Source organism: Jaculus jaculus, chromosome 9 (genome assembly GCF_020740685.1).
Source record: "Jaculus jaculus isolate mJacJac1 chromosome 9, mJacJac1.mat.Y.cur, whole genome shotgun sequence".
Taxonomy (NCBI): Eukaryota; Metazoa; Chordata; class Mammalia; order Rodentia; family Dipodidae; genus Jaculus; species Jaculus jaculus.
In genome coordinates, this window is record NC_059110.1 from 14,269,864 (window position 1) to 14,292,432 (window position 22,569).

Genomic DNA, 22,569 nt, shown 5'->3' on the forward strand with positions numbered 1-22,569 from the left:
AGATGGAGGTAACCATGCTGTAGGATTCACTTAGGATTGGATTTCAAGTGGAGATGACTCTTGACCCATTACCTTGAGATGAGTTGCTATGAGACAGAGAGCCTGTGCTCTCCTCACAGAGGAGAGCTGAAGGAATAAATGTAAGGACTAATCAGCTCACATCATGGAGACGCATACTTCTCAGATGCTACCTTCTGCTCTGGCAGACCTTGCTTAAGGGATCTGAGAAGCATGGCTGTAGGAAGGAAGATTCCAGTATTCTTCTTCTCTTGGCTTATGTCCATAGTTAGCTTTGTGTCTTTTTCATTTGTTTGTTGTTTGTTTTGTTATATACAACGTTAATCAGCACAGATGCCCAGTGACTAGGTTTCTAGTAAAAATGGTAAAAAAAAAAAAAAAAACAAAAAACTCCCCAATGATTTTTTTTTTTTTTTACTTTAAGAAAATCCATGCCATTGAAAATAAAAATAATGTATATTTTTATCAGGGAGTGCTATCGGTGGGTATTTTCCCATTCAGGACCAAAGAACATTCTCCTTAGGCTTGACCTATTGGGGAACACAAACATATTATTACCTAAATATATGTGCTACCGGATATTCCACTGACTCACACACCTCTCATTTCAATCTAATTCCTCCCAGATAAAGGTCCTACCCCAGGACTCCAATTACATCCTGTCACAAAGCCAAAAGGATCCTCATCCCCTCCTCCTCCTCACTGTTCAATGTGTCTCCAAGCATGTGACCCCCAGCCTTGCTGGAGTCAGTGTGATTCTGTTGCAAACCCTGGTCAGGGAGGACAGAAAAATGATTTCTTGTGACTCACCCAGATTCTCAATGTGTCCACAGTGGTGCCAAAAAGTTATCATAGTCATTACACAGGAAATGTTAGATTGACCTGCCTGAAAGCTCTGTCTCCATTTGAGTTTCCAATACTTACTCATAAAATGTTCAATTACTTTTATTAAGCTACCCATCATACAGAAGGAGGAAAGTGCTATGGAAGTCTTTCCTCTTTATTCTCACATTAGGGAGCTGATAGTCAAAAGAGTTCTCAAACCAAGAGATACTGTCTAATAAACAGAATGAGTTTCAACGTGCACTCTTGTCTTATATTTTTGGGTGCTAAAGTGGCAAATAAAGCATGTTGGAGTTGGTTATCATAACGTGTAAGACACACTTCTGCGTTTGAATGGTTTGCCAAAGGGAGATGGCATCCTGCACTTCTGTAGATAATGACACACTTGAGTTTGCTTGTTCAGTTTATATACTTTAAGAGCTAAAGTAAACCTCCAGAGGAAAATTCCCTAATGGTTGTGGCTACTCAAAAATCTAGCTTAAAAAGTGAGTGTTAGTTCAAATCTTTGAAGATACCCACTTCAAGTATGGACCAGGCTTCCATCATTCACCTTTAGTTGGGAGGTTACTGAATTCTACAAAGTAGTTAGATTCTTTCCACTGGCCCTGGTTGAGCTGAGTCTGTCAACTAGAAAGAAGAAGAAGGAAGGAAGGAATAAAGACATGTGAAAGTATCATTTCTTGTTTCAATAAACCAACTGCACTTTCTCAAAAAAAAAATATGACTAAGTACTTTATTTGTTCATTAAATTACTTTTAATTTGAGAATTCTTTTAGAAGTCTGTTATATGTACCAAAATGTGAGGTAGACCTGAGGGACACAAGGATCAACTTTATCCATTCTGCCATTGGTTCATTCCATGAGCATCACAACATAATCTGTGATGCACTGAACGACACAGGCAGTCTTGCCTTGCACTCTCCTTCAGCTGCCACAGAAGAGCCCACAAGGCACCACGGGCAAGTGCACAGGGTGGCACATCATCACATACACACATGCACATGCCACACCCCCACACACACACTGCATATACTATGTGCAAACAAAAGAAAGGAATTCAGCCAACAATGGTTCATTAAGCTTGATTACACATAGCCATCAAAATGCCTGAAGAAAACCTATGTCTTTCCTCCCCTCTTCCTTTTAAATAGAACCTTAACTAGACTACTGTCCTTTAGATAAGTGACACTTTTCTAGTACGGAGACAGTGAGGGTCCAATGGGCCACTGGCTCATTTAGTTTACCCAAGCTCTTCCACGGTCCTGTGCACCCCTTTAGTCTGACACGTTCCTGGCCTCCCTGGAGCATCCAGTGAAGTGGTATAGACAGGTAACAGAACTGAAAACATGATCATTTCTAATGGTTGAAAATGAAGCAGGGAAAAGCAGATAAGTTGGCAGGAGGGTTTCAGCGACGCTGTGCTCACACAGGTGACATTCACTTTGAGGCCTGAGGGACACGGTGTTTCGAGGTTCCCTGAGGCTCCATTTTTACAAAAGGCAAATCTAAGTGTTTTTGGATTAGGATAAGTAAGGAGTTCTTTTAATGGTTGGTTTTAAGGCTAGAGAAAAGCCTTCTAGCTTTGAAAGCCATCAAGTGGAAGCACCGTGTGCCAAACATTAAGACATGTGAAATGAAAATATTATAATTAGAAGTGGCCTGAACACTGTCTGTTAAAACTGGATCTGCAGTCATTATGAGAGAAAGAGGCTTCCAGCAAGCCAGGTCACAAGGAAGACCATGAAGAGCCAAAAGGAAGAGGGAGGACATCAGAATTCCACACATCTGTTTTCTCCGTCACCTTCAATCTTTGTGTTTTCCTTCTTTCGCTGCGAACAATCTTTGCTTAAGTTAATCACATGCTTTCTAATGTATTGTATGCTGTGTTGTTTCCCTTTCTTATTTCATTTTTGTTTTTGCTTTTTAAAAATTTTGTTTATTATTTACTTGAGAGGGAGAGACAGAGAAAGAAGGAGGGAGAGAGAGAGAGAGAAAATGGGTGAGCCTGAGCCTCTGGCCACTGCAAATTAACTCCAGGCACATAAGCCACCTTGTGCATCTGGCTTATGTGGGAATCTAGGGAATCAAAGCTGGGTCCTTTGGATTTTCAGGCAAATGCCTTAACCACTAAACTATCTCTCCAGCCTGATTTTGGTTTTTTGAGACAGAATCTTATTATGTAGTCCAGGCTGGTTCTGAACCTGTCATTCTCCTGCCTCATTCTTAAGGACCAAATTTGCAGGCATGGTCCATCATATCTAGCTAGCCTATATAAGCTTTAATTTATAATTTCATTTTATACTTCTCAAATACAGATTTAAAAATGCCCTTATTTGAAGAGGGGCTAGTGTCTTGTTTCCTGAGGGACTGAGAAAGTAGTGACATATCAACTAAGTTCAATGGCAATTTGGTATTGGAAACTGGCATGGAGTTGCTAATTTGGAAGTATATATTTAAAATATTTATTATTTATTATTTTCAAGGAGAGAAAAGGGAGAGACAGAGAGGAAGGGAGGGAGGGAGGAAGGGGAGAGAGAGAAGGGAAAAGGGAAAGAGAGAAAATGAATACACCAAGGCCACTTTTCACTGCAAATGAACTCCAGATGCATGAGCCACTTTTTGCGTCTGGCTTTGCATGGGTACTGAAGATTCCAACCTGAGCCATCAGGCTTTGTGGGCAAGTACGTCCACCTTCTGAGCCATCTCTCCAGCCCTAGAAGAAAATCTTGAATGTTTCTTTTGGGTGTGTTAAAATCTGAACAAGGCAGTAATCTTGCATCAGGCAGCAATGTGTAATAGTGGTAATGGGCAACCGGTGAAGAATACATTACTAGAAAGGAGTGGGTCTGAGATCGTGGCTCTTCTCTGTCCATAACTGGCTGTGCCACCTCGAGAGGGCCACTACCCATTTGTCTTCAGATAAGGAGGCTCATCCATCCAGTGACTTTTAACCCATCCTTAGAAGTGAGATATTCATCAATCACACAAAACACCAGTCATACAATAGAAAATGAAGTACCTCTGTCTTAAAAAAAAAAAAAGAACTGAGAAAATTCCCCAGAGACTCAAACTCTCCTGCTTTCTCCAAGGACACCTCTTGTCTGCCTCAGCGAAGTTCCCACAGACCCGACATGAAAGTGCGGCACTCGGTCTTGATTGCTTTTCCGAGCCTGCAAGGACCCAGTGATTCTGTAGATGAGTTTATACAACTTCCCTCCGCCCATTACCTGGTGTCAGTAGAGAGCACTGTATTGTTTTTTTTTCTCTATTGACATCATGCCTACTATGACACCAACATTGTTAATCAACAAGGATTGTGAATAAAAGCAGTGTAAAAGAGCACTGAAGTTAGAGTGGGAAGTCATGAGTTCTGTCACATTCTACCCCTGTGGTCAAGCAACTTGACTACTGTAAGCCTCATTTTCAGCAGATGATGGGTTCTGTAATGTCTGTGTTAATGTCCTCAAAGGCATGCTCAGGGACACACAAGGGACTCGGGAGATAGAACATTTTAAGGCACAACCATCACTTATATTGTTAAATTGTCATCACTGAATATTGATCATTTTCAGAAGGGTTGGTGCTAAGGCTTTCTTAAACAAGGTAGAATAAGAGGAGGGTGCTGGCCCACAGTCACAGCATGCGCAACAGATCCTACGAAAACTCCACTGAGCTTCATTAGCAGAAAGGCTTGCCAGCACCTATGTGACCTTAAAAGCCCAATGAAGCCCTCTGTTCCAACTACAAGAGGGATGTTGTATCTTAGCAGTCATGGGTACTGGGATTTTCCAGAAAGAAACAAGAGGTGACAGTGATATCCTCTATGGATGCATGTACTTTGCTAATTATCATTACTATGAATAGCAACGCGATTGTTTTAGCTTTGTTGGTTCTCTCCCTTCCTCCTTTTCTTCCTTCCTCCCCCTCATCTGTCTTGTCTTACTTTCTCCATCTCCACACCCTCCATAGGTTAGCCAATGTTATTGCTATAATTTTCCAGCAGCTTTGTAAGAAACAAAAGCTAAGTATAACCCCCCCCCACCCCAATCTCATTAGCCACAGGCAGTACTCTGTCTCATCGTGCAAACAACCAGTAAACAAAACTTGAGCCCATTCCTAGGCTTTTTAGAAAAGCACTGTTATCTTTCTTCCTCGGCTCTGAGTAGTCCCAAGGACTTCAGGTGCTTAGTGAACCCCTAGACCTCAACGATGGCTAAAATGGATTCTGAAGCAAGATAAACAGGGCTCCTCCCAATGTGCTGGAGAGCCCCAGTCTGCAGAAAGCTAATGAAACCCTTGAAACAGCATCCTTCTCTTCCACCCACACTTTATCGAAATGCTTTCCAGACTTACATTGTGTTGTAATTACATGCTATAGAAAACATGACAGACATCCATTTCAAGGATCGGGCCCATGACTCTTACGGAACATTTCAATTCCATTTTCCTGAGCATACAATCTCTAAATGCATCTGTGAGGGCCCTCCACAAGTATTTCCATTTCATATCACAGAAAACTTAAAAGTGAGGCAGGTTCCTGACTTGGCTGGGGACAGATGTAAAGGGAAAGTCCTTAGCTCACGTGGGTTGCTATCTCTTCCCTTCCTGTAGTTTAATGAAATCTTTGACCTACACAAAAGAATTTTGATAATATAGGCTTTAGAAAGCAGAGTAAAATAGACACCTATTTTATAGTAGCCTGTTTTCTTCTTATTGCTTTCAGGAAAGTTGTTATTTTAAAGTTTACTTTATCAATATTCCTTTGTGGTTAGAATTTTTTATACCTTGTTTACGATATAATTTCCAGCCCTGAAATATATAATTTCCTATAATTTTTTTTTAATTTTATTTTTCAAATTCTTCATCTAGTACTATTTTTTTTCCACATGATGTGAAGGAAAATTCAGTTTATTCTCCCTATGTCAATCCCAGTTTCCTTAGTAGTGAATAATTCTTCCTTTCCAGTGCAATCTCATCCCTCACTCTCACACCGGTCAGCTCTTCCCAAATGTATGGGCTGGTGTATGAGCTGCCTTTTCTATGTCCTTAGTCACTACTGTTATCTGTGTAGTAATACATTGTCGTATGTACTATAGTTCTAACAGTTTTATGATTGAGTGGATAATCCCCACTCAGCGGTGGTTTTCTGGAAAGCTGGGAGTGGATGCTTGCTGGAGAAAGTGTGCCCCTGCAGCAGTGAGTGTTGGAGTAGGGGGTTAGAATGTAACTTGGGGTTTTACACCCTGGTCCTGCTTGCCTCGCTTGGCTGGCTTACACTTTTCTGTGTCCTGTCTGCTGATGTGACACTGCCTGCTACCACCATGCTGAAATTTCACCCCCAAACTACTGTAAGATAAATAAACCCTTTCCCACCATAAACTTCTTCTGGTAGGGTATTTTGTTCTAGCAATATATATATAGACATTTAGACTAAAATTTAATTCTGTATACACACACACATACACACACATACACATATAATATGATCACCTATTGTTCTCCAAATTCTAAAACATTCTGCCAAAAATCGCTCTTCAGAAGCTTCATCTGATCGATCAGAGTCCTGCTGATGGCCGGTGGTACTGGTTTCGCCCACCTTTGGCTTGCATCCTTTGCTAGCTGTTTGTAAAATGAGTGTGGGTTGGGTTCTTGAATTCACCAGGTATTAGAGAACGAATGAACAACACTGAGGAAATAACCAAAACCTTTGACTGAGTTTGTTGCACTTTTTTGTTTGTTTGTTTGTTTGTTTGTTTGTTATTTTGTCAAGGTAGGGTCTCACTCTAGCTCAGGCTGACCTGGAGTTCACTATGTATTCTCAGGGTGGCCTTGAACTCATGGTGATCCTCCTACCTCTGAATCCCCACTGCTGGGTTTAAAGGTGTGTGCCACCACGCCCGGCTTCATTGCACATTTTTAAAACATACCATGTTGTAGAGAAAACTGACCTAAAATGGTAAACATGGAGATGTATCTTAACAAAATAATTGCTATTTAAGTTTAAGGAAAACTAAAATAAATCCTTTTGGATATTTGGACTAAAAGTCTAAATCATCAGTCCAGAAAAGAAAGTCACACTTTTATCCAATGTCTTGGCAAGCAACAATTTACATCAGAAAGAAATAGAGTAATCACTTAAAACACTTGAGGAAAAATGTGAGCCAAAGGATGTGTGCAGCCAAACTTTTCAGCATAAAAGACACAGAGAGATGATTAGCAATAGTACTTAACTAAATAGAAATGCATTGTAAGGTCTAGAGATGCAGTTTGCTGTTAGAGCACTTACCTATCACACACAAGGCTCTAAGTGCAATCACCTGCACTGAAAAATTCATGGGCATCTCTCCCTCCCCCCCCCCCCTCTCTCTCTCTCTCTCTCTCTCTCTCTCTCATGTGTGTGTGTGTGTGTGTGTGCACGTGTGTGTGTTTTGTCATGTTAACTTCCTGGAAAATCTATGAAAACCAAGCTCTGAAAAACCAGGGGATATTAGAGAACCATCAGCATCCAGTCTGAGGGTGAATACTAAATGTGCTTAATGACACAATTAACATTTGGAAATGAGTTTTGAGATGTCAGAAAAGGGTATGTAATACAAGCTCTACCTCCACAAAAATAAATAATAAAAATGAGATAAGAAATGAAGTCATATGAATTATAACTAGCTCATTATTTCCTCGTAGGTACTAGCCGAAAGTAAATTGACATAATGTCATCCCAATAAACCACACAGAGTAAACTAACATGCGTTTCACACTATAAGGTTCAGCACAGATGATACCAGGAGAGACAACGCAGCATAGTCAAAACCTGCTGAGTTACCAGCTAAATTTCACTCACTACTGTTCAGAGTAATAAATGAATAATTGCTAAAGAAAGAATTGACTAAGTATATATAAATCTAACAGCCATAAAATATTAATGCCTAAAAAATAAATTCAGTAACTCAGTAAGTAATTTAATCAATATCAAAAGAAAATTAGATATGTGAAATTTCAAATGAAGTAGCAAAATCTGAAGCAAATATGCTATTGCTAGAGATAAAATATAACTAAACTTAGTTTACATGTGAAAAATATTCTCAGAATAGCCAATAAATTAACATCCAATTATACACAATGTGAGTATCTAAAACAAATTTATCCTGATGGTTAAAATTAAGACTAAAGAAACATGATGTTAGCAAAGATAAAAATGAACCAAGGACATGAATTTGTTATCAGGCAGAGTGAAATTCGGTACTTCCCCATGAGCAAATAAATCAAAAAGTATAATAGCAAAAAGGTATAATGTAGAATAAATATAAAGCAAATATATTCATGAAGTAGGTAACAGAGTATATATTTTCATTGAGCATGAATTGTAGGTAATAAGAAGAAAAATAGAAACAGATAGCATTTTACCTTCAGTACCCAAGAGTAGGTAAACATCCATTTCAAGTGTATAAGAAATATTTAGAAGCCAGGCATGGTGGCGCATGTCTTTAATCCCAGCACTTGGGAGGCACAGGTATGAGGATCACCATGAGTTCGAGGCCACCCTGAGACTACATAGTGAATTCCAGGTCAGCCTGGGCCAGAGTGAGACCCTACCTCAAAAAAACAAAAAAAAAAAAAAAAAAAAAAAAAAAAATTAGAAAAGTTGAAATTAGACTAGGCTACAAAAACAATGTTATATGTTATAAAAAGAATCAAAAGTCAAGCAGTAAACTAAAAACATTCTCTTCTTCCTAGGAACTAAGATAGCTATTCAACAGCCACCGAAAGAAATAAAAAATAAAATAAAATATGAAACAAGTGAATTTGGGGCAAATAATAGTGATGCAAGCCAAAATTTATCAGAATCAATGGGACATGGCTGAAGTAGCAGAGAAAATGCTGAGCATTAATTGCTCATGTTGTAATATTAAAAAAATAGTATAAATATCAACATCAAAAGCTGAATAATTAAAATGTTAACCAGCAAAAATCAAAAGGGCTGGGTTGGAAAGATGGCTCAGTGGCTAAGGCACTTGCCTACAAAGCCTAGCAAGTGGAGTCAATTCCCCAGTACCTACATAAAGCCAGATGTAGAAAGTGGCACATGCATCTGGAGTTCATTTCTCTCTCTCTCTCTCTCTCTCTCTCTCTCTCTCTCTCTCTCTCTCTCTGTGTGTGTGTGTGTGTGTGTGTGTGTGTGTGTGTCCCACCCTGTTTTTCTTCTCTCTTTCTGCTTGCAAATAAATAAATAAATAACAAAAATATCTTTAAAAGAAATCAGAAGGGACTTATGAAGGTAAAAGTATAATTCAATAAGCTAGTAAGCAAACTAAAATTAAACTAATTTTCAAATCCGGAGCTAGCTCTTTGTGGGAAGATAAACAAAGTAAAAACAGAACTAAAAATCATGTGTATGATACAATGCATTAAATTTGAAACTTCAGGTGAAATTATAACTTTCTCAGAAGATCTGATATACAAAAACTGAGTTCAGAAGGAATAGAAGATGTCAGGCCAACCTTGACAGGAAAAATAACATTCCCAGTGAGCTCCCCACTAACCAGACAAGTCCAGATGGTCTCAGAAGGGAAATCAACCAATATTTTAAAGCTGAGTGATCAGGTCATCTCAATGCTACTCATGCTGTCTGGAACTTCACAAAAGAAAGAAAAATCCCACACTATTTTTGTAGTACATGTGGAATACTGATAACAAAAGTTCGAAAAAGACTTCATCAAGAAAATTTTCAGAGACTTCCGGCCAAGATCCCGGGGAAAGATAGATAGATGCAGATCCTAAGGAGAGAGCCATCCCATCATACCTCAAAAGGGCCCCGGTTGAAACTAAGGAAAATTGGCAAAACAAGAAAGGGCGCTGTTTTCCTGATGAACCGGATACCTGCACAAGGGGGAAGGAGACCAACACAGAGAAAAATCAACGCCTACCAAATCAGAGAGCCAGAGCCCCAGAGGCCCCCAACACCTCATCACTGAAGCAGACCAAAAATGAACCCAACATGGCTCAGGGAAATTTTGCAGAAGACGGGGTGGAAAGAATGTCAGAGCCACATGTTGGGTCATGATATGCAGAGACTTTTATTGTACCAATAACTGTGGGCTAACTCCACAATGCATGGCTCATATAACTCAACAAGGAGGGGCCAATGGGTAGGGGGTAGGTCACAGATGAGCCTAATAATGGTACCAAACTGCCTGTATTTGCTGAATACAAAACTCATTAAAAATAAATTAAAAAAAGAAAATTTTCATACCCAACTTTCTTATAATTTATGATATAATAGGACAATGATCATCACTTTAGATAAGTGCTTAATAAAACAGAAATGCCTAGAAACTTCTTACATGAGCATATAGGAACAATGAAATGTTGCTTAGTTCTGCTGCAATTTTGATGACATTAGATATGCTATTCAATGCAATCAAAAATTCAAATACTTATATGCTTTAGGAGAGGGAGGAAGAAGTGAAAGAATTTTTTTGTTCATGTATAATTGGTTACTGGGAAACCCATGGGAATTAACACAACACCTACTGTGCACATGAGAGAGTTAGTAAAGTGGAATATTGAGTACTAAGATGCAAACTTCAGTTAGTTATCTACCAGCATAGGGAATATCCAGTTAAGACACACACTGAAGCTCTCCTTCATGGTGTTCGTAGACCACCCACATAGTACCCAATGCCAATGCTACTGTGTCAATATTGGTAGATATTGGTTGTAGATTTGATAGGAACTAGGATCGCCTAAAAAACCAGCCTCTGGCCATGACTGTGAGGAGTTATCTATCTTGATTAGGTCAGTTGCACTGTTTCACGGAACAGGATCCTGGGCCAGATCAAAAGGAAAGAGCTAGCTGAGCAACAAGACCTTGATCTCTCCTCCCTACCCCGCCCCTCTCCTTCCTAACGTTGGATGTAATGCAGTCGGTTGCAGTATGCTGCGGCCACCGCACGTTTTGGTCACGATGGACTCTAACCTTGAACTGTAAGCTGAAATAAACCTTCCTTTTTAATGATCTCTTGTCATGTATTTTGTTACAGCACCGTGAAAGGCAGCTAGAACACAGAATGTGTATTTATATGAAATAGCCAGACATAATCTCTATGCACAAAGTATAATCAAGGACTCAAGGACACTCAAGAAAAGCATAAAAAAAATTTAACAATGCAAAGCAACAGCTTGTTTTTGGAGAGGAAGACATCATAAAGATGTCAACCCTCTTTCAGCTAGCTTATTTTTACCATGATCCCAATAAAAATCACCACAAATTTTCTCATGGGATTAAACAAATTCATTTTAAAGGTCACATGGATAAAGAAATTGAGAACAATCATCTGTTAAACTCTTTTAAAAAGGGATAGTCGGTATTATTAGAGAGAGAGGGAACCATTAGGTGACACAGATTTATAAATAAACAAACCTTAGCAGATGAAGTTTGCAGAAGAAGAATTAAGTGCATGGAGGATTTTAATGTGCACAAGAGGATATATGTCAAATCACTTGAATATATTGACTTTTTAAAGATTAATTTTTATTTATTTAATAGAGATAGAGAGAGGGGTGGGAGAGAGAGGGGGGGAAAGGGGGCCTCTAGCACTGCAAATGAACTCCAAGCACATGTGCCACCATGTGCATCTTGTTTACATGGGACCTGGAGAATCGAACTTGGGTCCTTAGGCTTTGCCAGCAAGTGCCTTAACCACTAAGCCATTCCTCCAGCCCTATGTTGACTTTTTAATAAGTTCTGAGACAATGGACTAACCGCTGAGAAACAGATGAAAGTCAATGTTAGCTCACACTGTAAATCAGGAAGCTGACTTGGAGTCATCTCTTTGATGCCACAATAATCAACAGTTAGAGGTTCTCCACTTCCCTTCCTGCCCTGTCACACATCTGGAAGAGCTGCTTGTGGTTCCTCACTGTAATACCACCTACCCACTTGCTCTTTCATGCATTCACTTGGATATAATATATTATACTCTGTTTTTTCTCCGCTAACACACACACACACACACACATGCACTGTTGTTTGTAGTAACAATAAACCCCCTAGTAACAAATCCTTGGACCCTTTCATCTCTTTTTTTTTTTTTTAGATATTTTTTTGTTCATTATTTATTTATTTATTTGAGAGCGACAGACACAGAGAGAAAGACAGATAGAGGGAGAGAGAGAGAATGGGCGCGCCAGGGCTTCCAGCCACTGCAAACGAACTCCAGACGCGTGCGCCCCCTTGTGCATCTGGCTAACGTGGGACCTGGGGAACCGAGCCTCGAACTGGGGTGCTTAGGCTTCACAGGCAAGTGCTTAACCGCAAAGCCATCTCTTCAGCCCCCCTTTCATCTCTTATCTCACTTCTGTCTACTTCTCTAGTATCTGGCTTCCTCTCTCTCTCTCTCTGTCTCTCTCTCTCTCTCTCTCTCTCTCTCTCTCTCTCTCTCTCCTTTCCTTCCCTTCCTCCCTCCCTCCCTTCCTTTCTTTTTTGTTCTTCTTTTCTTCAGATACGCCACCCTCAGAATCAGGGAATTGGTTTTCCTACTGCTAGTACATTTCCTCGAGCCCAGCCTGTGTTCCTTACTACTTAAAACCCCTGAGAGTGAGCCTTTCTGGAAAGTTTTCTTCAGTCCCATGAGCACTTTTTTCTCCATCATCTCATCTAGTTGCCACATTCGCTCCCACTTTTAACTACAGAGATAACACTTGGAACATTTGCTCAACTCTGTTTTGTCCTCTGGGATCTAACTTTCTGCTTTTCCTGTTGCTATAATCTTCAATATATCCCATGTTTTAAATCCAACATGTACAAGGAAAAATGTGTACAATTCTTCCAACATCTGCCCCATCCTATCTTTTCCTATCAACCAATCAATAGCATCTCATCTCTACCATATATATATATATATATATATATATACATTTATACATTTGTGTGTGTATGTATGTATTTTTTTTTTTTTCTTAACTAGTCTCCAGTGGAGAAATCTGGTTCCCAGAGTGACTGGGTATATTGCTAATGCAGTCAATGTCATTCCCTTTTATCTGCAACCTCTTTTACTTTTTTGTAAACTATTTATTTATTTATTTATCTGAGAGAGAGAGAGAGAGAATGGGCATACAAAGGCCTCCAGCCACTGCAAATGAACTCCAGACCACATGTGTCATCTTGTGTATCTGGCTTACATGGGTACTGGGGAATCAAACCTAGGCCCTTAGGCTTCACAGGCAAGTGCCTTACCCCCTAAGCCATCTCCCAGCCCTGCAATATCATTTCTTTGACTATGTGTCATGGCCAATAGACGCAAGTAGATTAGGAACTTGGATCATTCTTGTAGAGTAAAACCCAAGAAGACACGTACAGCATCCTGTTGACCTCTCTTTTATATTTCATAAAATGAAACTACATGATGTATAACAAGTAAGATGTTAAGTGGCTCAATAAGTGACTCTAAAACAGTGTCAGAGAAATGTCATCATTATCTCTGTATTATTAGAGTCCACATAGAGAGATTGACAACACCAAAGTAGACTCTGGATCTTGATTATACATCATAAGGACATGTAACCATGACACTAACCACAGACAATTTAAAATGTAATAAGAAATGAAAATAGACACACTAACTCCATCTATTTAGAAGCCAAACATCGATCTATTCATAAAATTAAAGGTTTCCATAACAGAAATCATTGAAATACTGCTTATAACTTGCTGTACGTAAAGTTGTGGAAACTGCACATGTCTACTTAGTAAACACACCAGTGCTTTCTGCCTCCCTCCCACCAGCCTCGGAAGGACTAACTCATGGAAGTTCCTTGCCCGTGGAAGTGTATGCGTGCTTGTGCGCCTGCTGCATAGGCATGAATGTGTGCTGTGTTACCGTACACCTTTATGCGGGATGCGTGTGCAATAAGTATAGTTAGTGTAAATACACGGAAGAAATTAGCATATCAGTCAAGCAGAACCGAAACTCAGACCCGCAGCCATTAGAACGTGATGGAGGGGGGCAGAAGGTAAGCTAGGCATGACTGCCTGAAGGTGTGGTGAGCAGTTGTTTCTGAGTATGTTCATTTGCACACCAAGATCAAGTCCGTCACAAGTCAGTGAATTTCTTGAGACCTGGGCTGCATCTAATCCCTCTAGCATCCTGCCAAATGCTATGGATATGTGAGTGCTGGATGTGTACCTATTGAGCGGAATTAGGCTGGATTCTAAGCAGCAGACTTGAAAGTAGCCACCTACTCCTCCAGCTACACTTTGACGGCACCCATTAAAACCAATGACCCCAGGGGATGGAAAGATGGCGCAGCAGTTAAGGTGCTTGTCTGCAAAGCCTAAGGACCCGGGTTCGATTCTCCAGTATCCATGTAAAGCCAGATGCACAAAGTGGTGCATGTGTCTGGAGTTCCTTTGCAGTGGCTGGAGGCCCTGGAATGCCCATTCTCTCTGTCTGTCTCTCTCTTCTCTCTCTCTCTCTCTGATTGCAAAATAAATAAAAACAAACAAACAAACAAACAAACGAGCTTAACTAGGAAAGTAGCAGTTCAGTGCCTCAGGTACTGAGCCAATGCCTAGCATTATGCAAGCAATTTTTAAAAAATTTTTGTTTCTTTTTATTTATTTGAGAGCAACAGAAAGAAAAAGGGAGAGAGAGAGAGAAAAAAAAAGGGCACACCAGGGCCTTCAAGCCACTGCAAATGAACTCCAGACATGTGCGCCCACTTGGGCATCTGGATAACGTGGGTACTGGGGAATTGAGCCTCAAACCAGGGTCCTTAGACTTCACAGGCAAGGGCTTAACTGCTAAGCCATCTCTCCAGCCTATGCAAGAAATTTTTAAAAACTTCTTTGCAATGTCAACATGGAAGGGTAGCTGTAAAATAAAAACAGCTATCAGAGTGACAATACTTGATTACCTCTGTATGGTATGTAATTTAAATAATATTAGTATATACCTTAAATTCAGTCTGCCAAAATACTTTTTGATTATGCTTTAATCAATTCAGCCAATGCTTAATTGTTCAAAATAAATGGCAAATAAAAATAAAGCAGTCTGTAAAAAAAAAAAAAAGAAAAAGTAGTAAGAAAAGTCAAATTAACCTCCTACACAGGATTAATTCTTTGGTTGGAATTATGATTTTTCTCCTGGAATAATTATATATTGAGTGGATCCTTATTGTTTACAGACTTAATTCTCTTAAGAATTTAAAGACCTGTGGCTTAGCAAGTTGTATTGTACAGCTTTGCTTGATTGCTTTTGTCTTTAAGGAGAAATCTTGCTGTGAATTTCATGTTTTTTTTTTTTTTACTTAGTTCACATAGAACCTTTGCAAGCACTTTCATGATTGACAAGACTTGATGATCAAATTGAATTTTCTGAAGTACCAATTGATATGGTGTTTACTAGCTTTATTGATATATTCATGTCATGTATATTATGTTCCAAAATTACATGAGTAACTCAATTAATTTTTAGTCCAACCAATAATTTGATTCATATTCTATCAGAAGTAGCAGTAATGATGGCAGTTTGGCTAACCTTTCCTTTTTTTTTTTTTTTTTACATTTTACTATTTTACTTATTTTTAGAGAAGGATAGAGAGAGATAGAAAAAATGGACACACCAGAGCCTCCAATCACTGCTAACAAACTCCAGAAGCATGTATCCAGGACTTATGTGGGTCCTGGGGAACCAAACCAGTGTCCATAGGTTTTGCAGGCAAGTGCCTTAGTTATTAAGCCATCTCTCCAGCCTTAACCTCTCTCATCTTTTGGTACCAATTTTTCTCCTTTAACAATTGGTAACTCCATTTTCTCCAGAATTGGTCAGGTATAAAATAAAAAGACTTAGGAATTAATCAGTCAGGATCAGCTGTTGAAAATTAAAGTCACGGAACTTTATTTTTTTTAATTTTAGTTATTTATTTATTTGAGAGTGACAGACACAGAGAGAAAGACAGATAGAGGGAGAGAGAGAGAATGGGCGCGCCAGGGCTTCCAGCCTCTGCAAACGAACTCCAGACGCGTGCGTCCCCTTGTGCATCTGGCTAACGTGGGACCTGGGGAACCGAGCCTCGAACCGAGGTCCTTAGGCTTCACTGGCAAGTGCTTAACCACTAAGCCATCTCTCCAGCCCACAGAACTTTAAATAATCAACGCATCGAGGGTCAGAATAAAACCAGAATACCTCTTCCCTGTGTATCTTATGCATTAAGTGAAATGTAGTGCAGAAGTTCAGCTAGAGCCAGACCTTATACATCAGGGAAGTTAAATAAATGTTGATTTGCTTTCTCTTTCCTTGTCTACCCAATTATAAGATAGTGAGGAAAAGGGTTATGAGAAGAAATGCTTCCTTAAATTTGTTTTTAAATTGACATATGATAATCATACATGTACTTGGGGCCTTGTGTGATCTGTCAATACATTCACACATTGTATAATAATCAACATAGGGTTGAATGGGGCAAAAAGGTAGACTAACCAAAGTGTGCAGGGATTAGCCAGCACTTCTGGAAAGTAGAGGGAGACATCTAGCAAAGCTGTTGGTATTCTTAGAATTCTCTCCTGCTCGGGGCTGGTTTTGCTAATGGGAGACTCTCTCTGTCTGTCTGTCTCTCTTTCTCTCACACACACACCTCCCCACAACCTGCTCTCCAGCCCCTCTAGTGTGTGTCCCTTCTGTGGCAGAGTACAAAGTCTCAGAGCCACATTCTGAAAAGAAAACAACAAATTGTGTGTGAGTGTGTCTCTTCTACTCATTCCCTAAAAACACATGTGGGAAGATTCCATTCCAAATTTGTTAGCTAATGTCAGAACTTTATATCTTTTAATTATTTCAAGTTAAAAAAAAAAACAGCTGCAAAGAACTTAATAAAGTTTCACATAAGAAAGGAGCAGAAAATCCAATAAAAAGCATTGCTGGAAGCATGGGGGGGTACATGTTTCTGTTGGCATGTTTTTCCCCTAAAGTATTTACAATAAACAATCTAAAAGGAGAATGCTTTTATTTCTAGAAAATGATTTTTGTCTTGAGTTTAAAATCAATTCATCATCACCAATGGTCTGACCTTCAGTAGACTAGGCAAAATGTTCTCTGATACACCAACCTGTTTTTCCTCTTAAAGAAGAAAATTTACTCCTAGTCCATGCCTACAAGGAAAAGAACTTTCTGTTGCTCATTATTATTTGCTATAGGCAGAGCCTCTTGTTGGGGGAGCAAAGGAAAGGAGACCAACAGTTCTCTGGCCAGAGGCTTGGTAGAATTTTGCTGGTTGAATTAGTCTTTGCTTTATGAATGCATGAATCATTTTTTTCCCCCTCTGAGAATGAATGGGAATCCAAGAGCGTGCTTTGGCTTCCCTGAGAAATCCACAAATATTTCTCAGAATTTGTTAGCACACATGGCGCCAGCAAAACAGCCCTTTGGAAACTGGTGTGAATAGGCAGTCAGTATTGTTTCCTCTCACATTGGATCTGCCTTCCAGAGACAGCAAATTTAACCCCTGAAGGGGAAAAAAGAAAAAGGCAGAAACCCACAAGCAGTGATACGTGAGGTGCCCTTCTGCTCCCAAGTGCAGCCTGTGTTTTCTCAGTATGAGCACTCGAGTGGGCCTAGACACTCATTCCTAGGAGAGTCGGTGGGTACAAGTTCGTGTTTTCGAATGCCCAAACACACCAGATTAGGTGCTAGAATTCAAAACGAGTTTCTCTCCATTTCCTGATTGCTTTAACAGGCACTCTTATTGCCTTGAACTTTCCTCGGCTAAGACATATATACACAAAGCCCAAGAGAAGTTGGTGGGCTCTTTATTTATACCTTATCAGCATCTTTCTTCCTTTGTTTTCACTGGAAGAGGTGGTAGCACCGAGTAGGTGGACCTCAGTGCCGCCGAGGATTCATGGAAGGACTGGACGCTGTGGGCAGGCAGAGTCCAGTGAGGACCAAAGCAGCCCACCAGCATGTGATTACCAGGAAAGTTATAAACCACCAGAATCAAGATATCATGACTTGTCATCAGGGAGCAAATTAAGCAGTAACTCTATTTTAAATGGATGCTGGACAGACACTATGTCCTCTGCTTACAAATGTGGGATGGCAACCCACTGTGCTTTATATTCCCATAATCACCAACCCCCAACCTTCCAATACTAACATTTCAGGGATCCAAGAGAAGGCTGCGGTACATTCTATCCTCTTCACAGCCTTGTGAACTACCAATGCCCAGATTTGAAAAGATCTGAGAAAACAGAACATGTTTGTAATCAGTAACAGATAATAGCCCGTTCCCTGTTGGTAGCTTTGGGACTGATGGTTTCAGGCTGTCTCTTTCCCACTTTACTATGCAACTGCAAGTGGCCTGTTCTGTTGGCTGCCTTTCAGAAGTAGTATCCCAGAGCGTAATACATAGTAAATACGAAGATGCTATCTTCCATCTTACAACCAATCACTAAGCTTTGAAAATCATGGCTGTTTATGATTTTTCAAACATATTTAAAAAATATCTTATTTATTTATTTGAGAGAGAGAACGATATAGAAACAGAAAGAGACAAAATAAGCATGCCAGGGCCTCCAGCCACTGCAAACGAGCTCTAGACACATGCGCCACCTTGTGCATCTGGCTTATGTGCATCCTGGGGAATTGAACCTTGGTCCTTAGGCATTGCAGGCCAGTGCCTTAACTGCTAAGCCCTCTCTCCAGCCCAATGTTTATGTTTTGTTACTAAAAATGTCTACTATGTACACATGATGAGAAAAGACCAATGGGAAGTTCTAAGAGCCTTAGGCTAATCAGAGAGCCCAATTTTGTCATAGGGGTTGGGAGCTCACAGAAACAAACTAAAAATCATATTGTCACTCAAAACCATCTTCCACATGCATAAAATTTCAAGTGACCTGATGTTCACACTATTTTGTTTACTATGTCATCTTGTCGAGGTTATTGGTCTTCAAAATGACAGTGGAGTGTTCAACACTAAGTGTGACATTTCTATTACACCCTCCAAGCCCAGGGACCATTGTGGAAGAAGTGGATAACAGAATCTAGGAGTCCAAAGAAGGGGATGAGTGCTTTGCAATTCTGTCTTGCAAACAGAAAGTGGTGGTGACACTCATGACACGCAGGCATGTCCTCACCTGCGTAATAGGAGGGGGAAGTGACGACATCAACATAGAAGAGGAAGCAGTTGGAAAGAAGGGGCTCAGTAAAGGGGGATTTAGGAGAGAAAAAGTGAGGGTACTGGTGGGAAGGTATTATGATCAAGGTACACTATATATATGGCGGTTGTTAGTAAAAAGTGTTTTTTTTACTAACACTAAGAATAAAAATGTTGAAATTAAAACATTCAGGTACATGTTAATGATCATAAGAATGCAGAGTTTTGTGCCGTAGATCATAGTTTATTTTTATATTATTTATATCTAAATATACTTTTATATTTATTATTTACATGTACTTGAAGTGGGTTGTTTTGTTTTAGTTGCTTTCTTAAAGATATTTATTTATTTATTTGAGAGAGTGAGAACGAGGCAGAGAGAGAGAGAGAAAATGGCATGCCAGGGCCTCTAGCCACTGCAAAGAAACTCCAGATGCATACCACACCTTGTGTATCTGGCTTACAAGGGTCCTGGGTCCTTAGGATTCATCAGTAAGCACCTTAACCACTGAGCCATCTCCTCAGTCCTTATTTGCTTTTGTGAAACTTCTTCTTACGCTAGCATCTTCTGCTCCAGCCCTCCCAGTGCTAGGATTACAGACATGTATCACAATGTTCAGATGACACAAAGATTCATTTTTTAAATTTTTTCCAAGTATTCTTGATTTACTAAGACCCACAATAATAAATGTACTTATAGGAATAAAATCAAAACATTAATCATGCTTTATTGCATTTGGACTTTAAAAGTTTTGCATAACAGGTTTGTGGAGTGCAATCACAATCAAAATGCACATATCGATTTAACAAAGCCTTCCCCAGATTAATGAATATTAACGTCTACAAAATCCCTAAAGGCAGAAGCTGTGCCTTGAGGCTTCATCTCCTGTGGCATGGAAGGGAGGGGCTGCGGGGTCGGGAAAGAAAGGCGGTGTCAAGGAAGCACATCTCGGAATGAGACTAGTAGAATCTGGGCTGTGTCGCTGCATGCAGACAAAGAGGAGGCCTGGACTCAGAATCCTTCCACAGGAATATTTGATGGGCGAGTAGACGACTTGGTAGGGGAAGAGGTATAAGTTATCATTAGTTTAAATTTTATAGCTCCATTAAGATACAAAGGGAGAGCAAGGGCCAGGCTTAATGAGAAAAGGGATGTGTCCAGTTTGTGAGATAAGGACATGAAGTAGGGCTGTCTAGAGAAGTGGGTTCTCAACAATGTGGCCTCCACTCTGAGCCCTATCACACATGTGAGATATTTAGAAGTGTCTGAGGACACTGGTGTACATCATAATTGGGGTGGGGGGGTGTTACTGGCACCTTCAGGTAGAGGACAGCCCCTGCAAGGAAGAAGGGCCTTGTATGCTTACAATACAGCGCTAAGAAATTCTGGTATAGGATGTATAAGAACTTCAACTCTCCGTTGTTAGGATGTGGAAATGAACAAGGATATTAGTCATCATGCGCCGGTCGGAGATAGGAGGGAAACGGAGCCACAGCAAAAGCATGTGGAAAGGAAAGAGAATTGGGTCCATGAGGAACTGCCACTCCGTTGGAGGTATAGGTTTATTGGAAGGAGGAACAATGAGACGGCTTTCATATTGAAAGCACAATGTTTTCATGACTGTTCTCTGCATGTAGGAACCTGAGAAGATAGATGTGGATGAGGACAGATATCATAAAGCAGAACAATTTAGTTATGAGCATCCCAACACCTAAACACTGGAGATATGTACCAGTCTGTGAGTTGAAAATATTACATGTGGCATAAGACTTTCATTTGCAAGTGTAGTATAAATGAGGCATAGAACCATACTACTGTCAGACAAGAAATATTCAATAAAAATAGAAATAATGTACTCGCTTCAGCAGCACATATACTAAAATTGGAACGATACAGAGAAGATTAGCATGGCCCCTGCGCAAGGATTACACGCAAATTCGTGAAGCATTCCAGCCTAGGTTAGAGGGAGACCCTACCTTGGAAAAAAAAAAAAAGAAAAGAAAACTAGAAATAAGGTTAAAAAAAGAAAAGAAACAAAGAAAGCCAAAGTAAGTCATAGAAAATAGAAAAGAAAAAATAATAAGATAAGAAAAAAGAAAAAATGATATGACAAGAAAAATGAGAAGGGACAAAGAGGGAAAGGGAGGGAGAAGGAACGCTACGGATATAAAGACACCTTCCATAGAATATGGCGTGAGTGAAGTTTTAAGGAACAAAGTTACTGCACTCTCAATAAATTTGAAAGAAACTGGACTGGAGGGATGGCTTAGTGGTTAAAGCATTTGCCTGCAAATCCAAAGGACCCAGGTTCGAGTCCCCAGGACCCACATTAGCCAGATGTACAAAGGGGCGCACGCGTCTGGAGTTCCTTTGCAGTGGCTAGAGGCCCTGGTGCACCCATTATATCTCTCTCTCTCTCTCCCTTTTTCTCTGTCAAATATATAAAAATAAAATATTTTTAAAAATTTGAGAGAAACTGTGATATTAGAATATATTTAGTAACAGAAACATTGGTTTCTGGAGAAGAATTGTTAATGTTTTTCAGCTAATAAAATAACACATAATAAAATGGTAATCAACATCTTGTACAATTCTGTACTTAAATTTAACTATAAATCTGAGTCATGAGGGCACAAGAGCCCCAGAGCAGAGCAGACTCTGGAAAGGTGACATGGCTTTACCAAGCAAAGGACTATGAAAAGATTCATTTTGGCCAGGCATGGTGGTGCACGCCTTTAATCCCAGCACTCAGGAAGCAGAGGTGGGAGGATTTCCATGAGTTTGAGGCCACCCTGAGACTCCATAGTGAATTCCAGGTCAGCATTGGCTAGAGTGAGACCTTACTCAAAAAAAAAAAAAAAAAAAAAGAAAAGATTCATTTTGTGCAGCTTTGAACTGCTGCAAGCAAAGAAGCTTTGGAAAGCACAATACAGAGGTTGCCTTTCTCCATCCAAACTGTGCAGCCCGAAAGTTCAAGGAATACCGGGAACCAAAAACTCCAGCATCCTGCCTGAATGCAGAAGAGTCTGTGAGCTGCAGGGTCGGAAATGTAGCCAGAGCCACACAGATCCTGAACTCGATTCTCAGCCCCACCACAAGCTAGCTTCCACTTTGTCAAGTAGCAGGACACGTCTGACTCAGCGTCCTTTCTACTAGAGCGTAAGCGAGAAGGTTCCTGTCTCCTAGGAGTCCGTGGTGGTCGAGATCATGCTGCAATGGAGCCTGGCAGCTAGGCCAGGGGTGCTGACCCCATCCTGGGAGCCGCTTGGAACAATGTCTAACTCCTATTCCCCTAAGAAATCACTGAAAAAGGACAGCAGTAGAAACCACATTCCCAAGGCAAGCCAGTATAATAGGTTAAATAAAGTAGCTCATTTGTAAATCCAAATGAGTTCCTAGAACTGAAAGTGGCCTTCAGAACTCTGTTCAAACTTCCTCATCTTACTGATGGAGAAATTAGAGAAGGAAATGAAAAGGCTACTGTGGTTTGGATGTGTACGGAACCCTTTAAAAAGGGTTTAATTAAAGGGAGGTTATCCATCATTGCTTTACATAAC

General features: G+C 40.0%; 1 protein-coding gene and 1 non-coding gene across 2 annotated transcripts in view; one reads left to right on the forward strand and one right to left on the reverse strand.

The window, feature by feature from the left end:
* Positions 1-22,569, reverse strand: part of Esr1 (estrogen receptor 1) — a 266,953-nt gene that overhangs the window by 38,047 nt on the left and 206,337 nt on the right. The gene's annotated exons all lie outside the window — the stretch shown is intronic.
* LOC123463744 lies at positions 20,865-20,971 on the forward strand. The gene has a single exon (XR_006639131.1). It is a non-coding gene; the product is annotated as a U6 spliceosomal RNA (small nuclear RNA).